The sequence below is a fragment of the Nycticebus coucang genome, chromosome 5, assembly GCF_027406575.1.
Source record: "Nycticebus coucang isolate mNycCou1 chromosome 5, mNycCou1.pri, whole genome shotgun sequence".
NCBI classification, from domain to species: domain Eukaryota; kingdom Metazoa; phylum Chordata; class Mammalia; order Primates; family Lorisidae; genus Nycticebus; species Nycticebus coucang.
This window is the reverse complement of record NC_069784.1, coordinates 74,132,320-74,143,667: the sequence shown is the minus strand read 5'-3', so window position 1 is coordinate 74,143,667 and position 11,348 is coordinate 74,132,320. Positions and strand designations below refer to the sequence as shown.

Here is an 11,348-nt window from a genome sequence, read left to right as displayed (position 1 = left end):
ATGTGAGCGGTAGTCAACATACTACAGACTATAAATTCAATTTCATACTCAGAAATATGGATTAGCTGAACTTGATGCCCTTCCATTGATTTCAGAAAGCAAAAGCTGATAAGGTAAATAATAGTAAGAGGCTCTCTGACACTCCACATCAAGTTCCGGATTTCCATATTATTTTTGTAAGAACTTTGCAGTCACCACAATATCCTCCTTGTGAAATATGTATGATAAATAGATATTATATGGATTGCTGATTCATCTCTCCATGCAGAATGGAGTTTTGGCTTTCATAAGTCAAAGAAGGAACTGCACAGAAAAGAAAACAATATGCTTATTTCCCTCTGCTCAGTGCAAGGTATATGTGTCAACTTTTACGAATAAATCCAGTGGGTAATTAGAACCACCGATTAAGCCTTGAGATTCTACCTATAAATAAAAATTGCATAAACCAGGAGCAAGTGAATCGTCTTTAATTCTTCAGTGTTATATGTTTGTGTGTGTGTGTGTGTGTGTGTGTGTTTATGCATACGTATTTTTACACATATATGGGGGGAGGGCGAGTAAAAGAGAAAAGAAAAGCATTTTAAAGAACTGCAAAATATCCAGTCTTTGTGTTCATTCAAAAGAGCACCTAACATTGTCAAGAATCTCATGGAGGGGGGAATGTTGAAAGGGGAGCAGAGGAAGTGATTTGGCACTAAGAAATCTAAGGAATAATAATCATGAGAAAGAAATTTAGAAGAGTTTTCAGCATAATGGAAAATCCAATCACATCTGCAACAATTTTCTTCTTTCCTCCTTTAATGTGTAGAACATTTCGTTTTTATAGAACTGTTCAAGTCCACACTATGAGCATTTTATGGCTTAGCCATTCTCTTTTGCAGTAAGCCCGGTGCACTCAGTTTAAATCCCAAATAGTTCTATAGAAGATTTTGTCCACAGCACCTTTCATCAGGACAAGTTCCTACTTTCCTAACACAAACAAGGAAAGATATTGTCACACAGCCAGCATGCTAACAGACCAAAGTACTGCTCTGATTAGGTCAAAGATAGATATTCTTAAAACAAAAGTCCCAGGCAATTTCCTAGAAGCCAGAATTTTTCAGATTTCATGTGATAGTTTTGGTAAATATCTATGGCCTCGAGTCTGTCCTACCCCAAAGAAATTAATAATACTCAAATTTATCAAGATAGAGATATTCACTTAAATACATTTATATGTCATTTGTTTCACTAAAGTATAGTTGGTTTTATTAAAATGTGCTAATCATGAAAATAACCCATGTAAAATACCAAAAATAAAAGTCTAAAGAAAAATATTTCCAATTGTAAATAATTTTTCACAGATTCACCCATTTAGGGTCTGTTACTTGTCAAAATCAGTTGCAAGAAAAATGGCAATAGAGTTATTGTGGGCTTTTTTCAGGAATAAGAAATTGTTTACATAAGAAAAACATAAAATCACAACAGGAATGGTATAGTCCCATTTCTGGTATTTTCAGTTATTTACTTATTTGAGAAAAAAATTCAATACGCATTTCTTTTGTGCAGCTCTTAGAAATCTATGTGCATGGATGTTCACTTATGAATATATTTTCTTCTCATAAAAGAGAATAGAGGGGCAAACATTTATCACCAATGTCTTTTAAATGGTACTTAAATTTAGCAAAGAATATAACAAGAAATTTTATTTTTCTTATAGCAATGTCTACCCAAACATCTGTAAAACATGAAGTTTCTGATAAATGTTTACCATGTGAATTACAAAATTTTAAGTTTCAGTGTTTGAAATGAACACCATCTTTGAAACCTATCTAATACAAAAATGTCACAATCAACCGTTTTCATCATATGTTGTAACGTGAATGAAGCATATGAAGAAAAAGGCATTGCATTGTTTATGAAAAAACAATTCTTGTAGATACACTTGGAAAACTGCAAACATTCATAAACAGTTACTCTTTGGGGATAGAGAAAAACTGCCATTAAACAGGTGTTAGAATTTAAATGACATCTCATTAGTGACTCCTTTTTGCAGCTCAGAGACAAATAAAACCTTCATTTAAAAGCATTAGTGCTAGTCCTAAGGGTTTCTGGTATCATAATGTTTTGTTTTATGAAGATATTTAGTTTCTTCCAGCATTCTTGCTTATTTATACAAAATAAACCAATTGCATTTCTAAGTTTAGCTGAGTGTGAAGTTAGGGGGTGAATAAGGCCTTTCTGCGTGCTGTAAATACCTTACCCCTCCCTCCACTTCAGCAAGCCTTGGTCTGGTAAACAAAGGTATTTTTGAGCTTCCCTTCCATGTAGAGATTTAGTCCTTTGTGCTTTGCCCTCAGTGAAAGAACAGCCATATAAAACTCAGATTTTCTTGGTATCAAAGCCATTAACTATTTTTCAATTTCTCTGAAGGTATAATGTGAGGCTATCTTCGTAATTCAAGAATTATACCAGAGTTTATAGTTACTAACAACTTACCTGCTAATTGGGAAGTTCATCCCACTGCCATTTTATACTATCCTAACATAGACAATTTCAAATCCCAGAATGTGAACCCAAAGACTAGCACCCAGAACACAAGTCTCAACAGTCAACCCAGGATTACAGGAGTTCATTCATTTTGTCCTTTTGAAAAGTTACACTGTTCCCAATTTAATTAACCTGGCTGGAATCCTTGGGATTTGATTCCTTATAATTCTATATTGTATTTGGGAAATCATCTGCTATGACAAACAGCAAGGAAACTTCAAGTAGTTGCTGACTGTAAAAAATAATTATTTTTATTGAATATTATGGAGGAACCTCAGTGATATGTTTTGGAAGTGCAAAGGTAATTAGACCAGATCTGACCAGAAGGAGCTTGAAATTGAATAGGGCAAAGTTGGTGGAAAAAGAGAAATAAGGCAATCTCCCAGTATCTATAATATAATTAAGACTATTGAACAGTTATGAAATACGATGGGGTGAGATTCCCAGAAGAAAAAAAAGACAGCATGCAGAAAAAATCTGAAGAGGAGATGGCATTTGAAATGTATTTCATGGGTAAAGATGATTTTGTGAAAATCGGGTAAGCTTGTGAAAATACAGGCTCTGTTCAAGGAATTTGCAGGAGCTAAAACTGGCCATGAAACAGAGGCCCTGAGTGCCAGGCTGAGAGGGTTATACTGAACTGATGAGGGAGGAGTCTCTGAATCTTTGGGGAAGAAAAAACAAGAAGTTAAAGGGAATGAGAAGTTAAAGAGGGTGAGAGGTTACAAACGAGAAAGTTCAATGTGCCAGGGGCTCCTCCTTGGGAGCCTGTGTTTGGTGCCTACGCAAAAATGTTCAAAGGCTCAATTCAGGAGAAAAAACAGTGAGAAATAAAAGTGAGGGAGCTAGATTTTACTGAATATGGCAAATGACTGAAGAAGAAATAAAAAGGGACTCTGAAGAGTGACCGGGTGGCTCCAAGTAGACGGAGTTCTGGTTTGAGGGAGGGATTATTGAACGTACCAGGTCTGAGGCATCAGCAGAGAATATGAATAGATAGTGTAAAGTGACAATGCTGGTAAATTTTCCAATTAAAAGTTTTCAGTGGCATTGTGCTCCAGTACATTAGCCTGTAAAATAATTATAGTCTCACAGCTTACAAAAAGACTAAGAGAGAAATTAGTGGCATTTAACTTAGAGAAAATCTGAGTTTTACATTACTATCATTAATCCAACACTCAATGATAAAAGTGAGGCTGGAGATAGAAAATTCTCTGGGATAGATTTACAAATATTTACCTGCATAGAAATGCAACCGCAGGAGGCAAGAGTGTCAAAAGGGAGAAAATACGGAGTTGAAGGAAAGGAAAAAAGGTAGAATCATGCCAACACCTATGCAGGCCAAGCCAGAAACCTGAATTCGATATTGCAATGGACTAGGATATATTCTTCTATTGTTTATACATTTGGTGAATAAAAATAACAATATGAAATGATGACATTACTCATGTTGCATTGCTTATTAAAATAATTGCTGAATATATTCTGGTTGATTTTGACAAGGTTATAACACTGTGATGATTTCAAATTATCATTCGATTCTCATTCTATCACACAGCATAAGCAAAACAGAGTCCAGAGAAAAAGGGAAGAGCAGGAGCCAAAAGGCAGTTTAAACTCAGTAAGTGACATTTATTCAAAAAGAACAAGTTGCAGGCTGAAGGGAAAAGAATAAAGAAAGATGTTTCAGCTGAAATCAGCTTATATTACGAAATACATGACCCTGTGACCTAAACATTGGAACACTATTCTAGGATAATTCCAGAAATACGTGTATGTGTGACATTTTTAAAAAAGTCTTCTTTGAATAAAATGAGTAGATAGGCTTTATTCTAGTCCTCATCCAGGGAATGAATTAAAAATCTATGCAAAGGATGAAACCACAAAAAACATAGAGAGAAAGGTACAAGATAAAAAGCTTTGGATACCTATAAACACCAGGTAACTTGGTTTGTACCAATTAACTATAACTCTCTTTCACTTTTTTGTACAGATGAAATGAGATAGGGAGACTTACTAGCCTGTTTCCCTGAAAATAAGGTGTGCTCCCAAAGATGTGCTAGGTCTTATTTTCAGGGGACGTCTTATCTTTCCCGTAAGTAGGTCTTATTTTCAGAGGATGTCTTATTTTCGGGAAAACGGGGTATCAGGACATAAGTATCTTCCTCTTCATTATGTCTTTCATGTATAGATTTCTAAACTGTGACTTAGAAAAGAAATAATTCTTTCAGGTGCCACTTGTATTTTTAAAAAGAATTTTATGCCTAATTATTGATTAAAAACATCACACTTTATGGGGGCAAGACATGATTGCAAGAGGGACTTTACCTAACAATTGCAATCAGTGTAACCTGGCTTATTGTGCCCTCAATGAATCCCCAACAATAAAAATAAAAAATAAAAAAATAATAAATTTACCCACGTCGCAGAAGAATTTAAGGATTATAGAACAGATAGAGATGTCTGAGCAATAGTGAGAATGACAGGAACCCCCCAAATCTCTCACAGGACCAGTACACAGCCTGTTCCTACCACTGTGTCTACAACCAAGAAGCCACTGGCGGGAGAGGTCCTGGGCAGGGGGACATGGAGCTTTACACCAGTTGCCAGCAATACAAGGTGAAGCATTTCATGTCTTCCTTCTAAGGGGATTAATCTTGGCTGTCCTCACTTTTCCCTTTCTTAACCAACTTATTTCTCCTCCTTAAAGGAGAAATCTTAATTCTTCAATTTTTTTTTTTTTTTGTATTTTCTATTCCTCCTTCTTCCTACCTTCACCCCTAGATGCCTACCAATACCTTTTCTGAGCTGCCTCAGTGCTATTAAATTGCAAATGAAAGTAATTCTAATAACTTACCTGGCTTTGTGCACACAAAAGTCCTCTCTACCAAGAGCTGGGACCTTGGTGGCCTCTGGGTATGGGGACTGGTGCTAGCTGGGCAGATGGTAGGGAGCCGTCTCTCTTTAGATTTCAGCAATGGCAAGTATTGTCAATTCTGCTCTCACCTTCCTGGACTCAAACCTCCAGGTAAGGCTCCTTTTCAAGAATCTGGGCCTGTTGCCCTAGTTCTTACATTGGTAATGTTTTTGACACCAGGACAGTAAGTTATAGCTTCACAGCCATGAAAATTCACTCTGACAGCATGAACTGGTCACCTGCTACCTTTATCTCCACTCAGGGCCCACTGAACCTCATTCGAACTTCTAAATGAGAAAGTCAGATGCCAAGAGGTTACGTGACTTGTTGTTATTCAGCTAACAGGTCGAAGAGCTAAGATTTGAATGTGGACCTGATGACTTGCGTGTCTGTGTTCTTTCCATCATCCTTCCAACTTATATCAGCACTAACAATGTCTTCCCCACGCCCCTGCCTTTCAAACAGACAGCAAGAAACAGCATCGCAACCCTCAAATAAAGACAAAATGAAGATAAAATAGAACTTAATAAAAGCAATAATATTGCTAAATAAACACAAATAAAGTTAGGGTCCCAACTAGGAATGAAATTCCTTAATTCTCCTTCCTACAGGTTTTTCTAAAGACACTGAGGTGCTATTTTAGAAATATTTAGAAAGCTTTTTTCACATTTGAAAAGAGATATTCACAGTAATGAACAGAACTAATTTCCATCACTTTGCAATCTTTGGAATTCATACCTTATGATTTTTTTATTTACAATCAGTACATTTTTTAAACACAAAGTTACCTGTGTACTATTTCCATTAGAGTGTGTCATTTATTTCCATAATCTGTCTCTTTTACCATAGAAAATCATATCCTTCATTTTTCTTTCTGTCCACAAGAAAACAAAAGACTCAAAATAATTGTAAGTACATTAAAAAATTCTGTACATTCTCAGGTGTAACTGGTTTGCTTCCTAATTAAAGCATTGCCCTGAGTGTCTGCTGAATTAGGGCCCCACCTTAAAAGAAATAGTGGCAGAGAAGCATGTTTTCTCTGTTAAAGAAATGAATTCACAGCAAGGCCTTGTACTGGATCAAACTTTTTAATAATTATGTCAAAAAGGACAGAACTTTTTGTCTTTTAAAAAAGAAATTCATTCTTTCATTTCACTGATTTTAAAAAAGTGGTAATAATTGTCCAATTTGTATTGTAAATGGAACTAAAATTATAGATAAATACAAGAAAGAAATCACAAGATTAAAAATATATTTTAAGCAAAATTCATCTCAAATTCTCATTAGCAGACAGTCGAGAATCTCTATGAAAACATTAATCGCCCAAGTGCAGAATATTCTCCTTTTTTTGTAATAAGAAAGAACAGTCAAAAAGCTCACTTTTATTTTTAAACGTTCTGTAACACTGTTAAGCCTTCTCATTCATGTTATCAAATCCTTCTCAATCACTCTGAAATATTACAAGAGGAACTTCCCAGAATAATAACAACCAGCTTTGTAAGAAGCTAAAATGCTGCATCACTTTTAATTAAATCACAAATGAATTCCTCAGGAATGTTTGCATTCTATGCCTTTGTCATACATGTTAGGACACTAAAGTTCTTAATTTTGAGACTGGTATGAATATCTCTCAGTATTATACCCGAAATCAGTAAAGATCCGTTCTAAGCAGCCTTTCTCTTTTCTCCCTCTTTCTTCCTTTTTTTTTTTTTTTTTTTTTTTAAGGGGGAAAACTGTTTTATATCGACAACCATCTGTGAGCCTGTCTTTCAGGCCATCAAACTCTCCCATCCATTACAGAGCCTTCCTCACCTCCGCTGCATGACAGCACAATAAAGATGACATACTAATTCAATGACTTGTAATTTCAGCTAAACAAAGACAAGTGCTGCAGCTTCTTCTTTTGTGTTAACAGTGCCATATCGGTGAAGCCAGCTATGCAAACATAGCACTGGGAGGGTTTTATGACAGCAGTTGAATGGGGAGACTAGCTTGGTGTTGCTTTTTATGGTTTTTGGCTCCATAATTTTTGGCTCTGTGCTGCTGGCCATGGCTATTGTGTCTGGATTCTGTGTCAGCAGCAGCTAATTGTTCCAATAATGTTTATCATAGGGATCCACCAGGGAGCTGTATATGTGGAGATAAGCTACAGGGCAATGATACACACTATCTTACTGATCTCTATCCACAGTGCTTTTGCCTCATGCCAAAAAGCTTTTTAGGTTCCCAGTTCTTAAAAAAAAAAATAAAAATAACAGCTTAATCATCGTGCCAACAATAGTGTCTAAGGGGATGTAATCAGGTTCCTCTGATAATCTTAGCAACACATGAAAGTCATGCGCAAAAGCAGTAATTGAAGCAGTTGGTTCATTCTACCACCTGCTGTTGAAGTCACAGGTTAATCTAAATGAGGTCCCCTTCCGATGAAGCAGTATGCAAGGCACTTTTTATATCATAAATGTGCATTACAGAAGCTTTACAAAATAATAAAGTAACAGTTCATTAAATGAACTTTATGAAGTATCCTAGGCTTGTCCAGCTTCTCCTGCTGCTGTTGGAAGGCATACCCAAGTGCAAATTCTGTCCACATGTCTATACCCCAATGCACACTTCAGTTTGCATATGGTTGCAGACAATGGGAGTTCCTGAGACAGATGCCCAAATGTAACTAAACGTCAGGCAATCACAGGAATCAGCTGCAAGAAAGTGAAACATTTTTCTTTGTCTGCTTTTGATGCTATTTCCCCCAAGATTACTAAATAGAATGTTGACAGTGTAAAAATAGCCTTAGAATCAACAATTAAGCAGCTTGCCATAGCCTATATTAGCCCATGTATAAAGGATGAATCTGACTAATTAAACTTTTAACACCTAATTTCCATTTAAAATTTTCCTTAAATGTTTTCCGTAAGGTCTTTATCCGACAAAAAATTCTAAAATGATGTAGTATGCTGTTCTCCTAACAGGCAATTTATTTAACAAAAATGATAAAGAAAATTGTGAGATATGTCAAAATAAGACTCTAATGGAAATTTAAAATATAGAAGAAATGACACCTTCAGATCGAAACTTGGACCCCATTTTAAGTTATTACATTGAATAAAAATTGCCATTTATTGAGTATCTCCCCAGCACTGATGTGAAACTAAGTAACATTATTTTATTTCAATTTCATTGCCATTGTTAGCAATTGGTATTATATCTGGAAAAGTTGAGAAAACCAAGCCTTTGAGAGGTTGCATAATAATCTAAGTTTCTGGGTTAACAAGTATCAATACTGAAACTAAAAACCAAGCCAAAACACGCATATTTCCCAGCATGATAAACTTGTATAATTCACTTATAAAAGAAGGTAAAGAAAACAGTGATTAAGGTGTGTAAGAATTCCCAGTTCTAAATTAGTTATCCACAGTAGGTCCATCAAAGACAATAAATTTATGAACATCAATGGGCATCTTCATTAACCAATGGTAGCATGTGTATATTGTTGGGGGGGGTGATAGACATTATTATAGTAACAAGAGCAATTTTTGATAAAATAAAGGGTAGACTATTTTAATATAACCTAAATAAACAGCATAAGGTAATAATAAGCAGTTAATAAAGTGATTATATTGAAGGTGCCTAAATACATGTTTTCTAGATTTTTAATAAATGAATAAATGAATTAAATAATATTAATGCAACCACAGATATTACTGCATTTAGGAAATGCCCCACACTTAGTAGTTCACATGTGTTTTGTCTTTTTTCTTTCTTTTCTTTTTTTTTTTTTTGTAGTACAATATGGGTTAATTTATTAGTACATCAAATTATAAGATCTACTATCATTTCAAGTGGTGATGAATGTGAATAGTATTTCAAGATGCCTGCAACAATTGTAATGTAGCATAAAAAGGAACAGTATTGGCGGGAAAATTGCAGGTATGGCTTTTACTACTGCCATTAGTTACCAGCATTCGTAACTGGGAGTAAGGCTACATTTCTGTTACATTGGTTAAAATAAAGATGTAACATTTTTACTTCCAGTTCATGGATATCCCTGATTTCTATCCAGGTTAAGAACCTCTGCTTTAAGGGGAAATTCTAGACATAATCAGGACATCCCTGATGAGATTTAGAGAAGAGGTAAGACCTCACTCGAGAATTCCTATTGCAGTACAGACCGATTTCTGCGTGTGTTTCTTTCCTTATTATCTTCATGATGATTAATGCCGATTCCTACTCAGGGCTTGTTCATTCAGGCCCCATTGATGAGATATCTGAAAACAAGTTCATCAACCCAAGTTCCAGTTTTCCTGAGAGCCAGCAGTTTCTGAGTTGCATTAGCATGCCAGCTTAACGGATTAGGGTGAACAATTCATTTCATTGTCCTCCATCTCAGGGGCCAGCAGGGTGTGGGACTCAGGGGCAGCCAGGGGTTGGGGAAATGTGTCCACTCTGCTGATGGGGTGGTCTTGGGGGTGGATCTCCTTGGCCAGCATCCCCTTCTTCTTCAACCTACAAGCCTCCTGGTATGGTGGCGAGATGGGAGGCTGTGTGAGTGAAGTGTACTTGTACTCTGATCCATCCTCTAGATCCAGTGGGCAGCTGCTATCTGAATCATAGGAGCTCAGGCCCCACAGGGCACAAAAGGTATGATGATGCAGCTGGTTGAAATGGTAAGAGTTGTCCAGCAAGGGTCTGGTCAGGAGGGTCATAACTCTGACAGACAACGAAGGTCTCAATGCTGGAGTTGCGGCTGCTACTGGACTTGGCACAGAGCACGCTGGAGAAGATGACATGCAACTGGCTGTAGAGAAGCATCACATTCCAGCCTCAGAATATCTTGGCCACAAAGCAGCCTCCTGGCTCCAAGGCATGTGTAGCAATGTTCAGAGCGGCTAGAAGGAGCTGGGCCTGCATATGCTGGTCAACATCATGGAGGCCAGTTACATCTGGAGCCCCGTTGCACACTACTAGGTCCACAGGGCAGCCCTCAAAATGCTGGATGATCTCCTTGGCAGTGGATAGCTGGGTGATACCTCCCTGGATCTGTACCATCCCTGTTACTGGAGCCATAGCCTGCAGGTCCACAGCCACCACCATGTGGCCAGAACCCTGCCCTCCAACCCTCTGGCTCAGCACCTGGCTCCAGCTGCCTGGGGGTGCACATGCGTCAACTGCCCATGTTGCACCTTGAAAAAGCTGGAATTGTTCATCAAGTTGTAGCAGTTTGAAGGTGCTACGGGCGCGCCAGCCATCATACTTAGCCAGGCGGTAGTAGACATCTCACTTGTCCTTCCATGTCCGTCCCATCTCACACACAGTTTGACCAAGGACCGCCAACAGCCAGCTGATACTGACCAGTATCCATCACCAGGTGAGTGAGATACCACCTAGCTCTTAGCTTTGGAACCAGGGGAGTCAGAGGAAGGAGGTTGGCCTGCTAGCAGCCCAAGCCTGGGTGAAAGGGCAAGCACAGGAGAACTCACAGGGCTTCGGTTTGCTTTCGCAGCAGATGCGGACGCATGTCACGCACATCTAAGGGTTACTGCTGCCCGGCACACTTTGCCTGGACCCTAAATTAACATACAACGTGTACCCTGTCATTTTGTGTCAACACATCTGGTTGTTGAGAACTACCGTTCCCAACATGCCACGGTACAAACTCACGTGTTTTTTCTTGCATTCTCACAACAATCTGCTAAGTTGAAATTATTGTCCCCATTTTATAGGCAAGGAAATTGAGGTTCTGAAAGGTAATTTCTTCATGGTTACCTTACCAGGAAAGTAGGACAGTCAAGATTTCAGTCCAAGATAATTTGACTCCTCAAAGCTCTTGCATGAATGAATGAGTAAATGAATTTAGAAAACTAAAATTGTTTTTGGTTGTCAAAGATTCTTTAAATTGTCTCCAAGG

At 37.6% G+C, this 11,348-nt stretch overlaps 1 pseudogene; it reads right to left on the bottom strand.

Moving 5' to 3' along the window:
* Positions 1–9,792: 9,792 nt before the first annotated feature.
* LOC128586742 (putative tRNA (cytidine(32)/guanosine(34)-2'-O)-methyltransferase) lies at positions 9,793–10,744 on the bottom strand (annotated as a pseudogene).
* Positions 10,745–11,348: the final 604 nt, after the last annotated feature.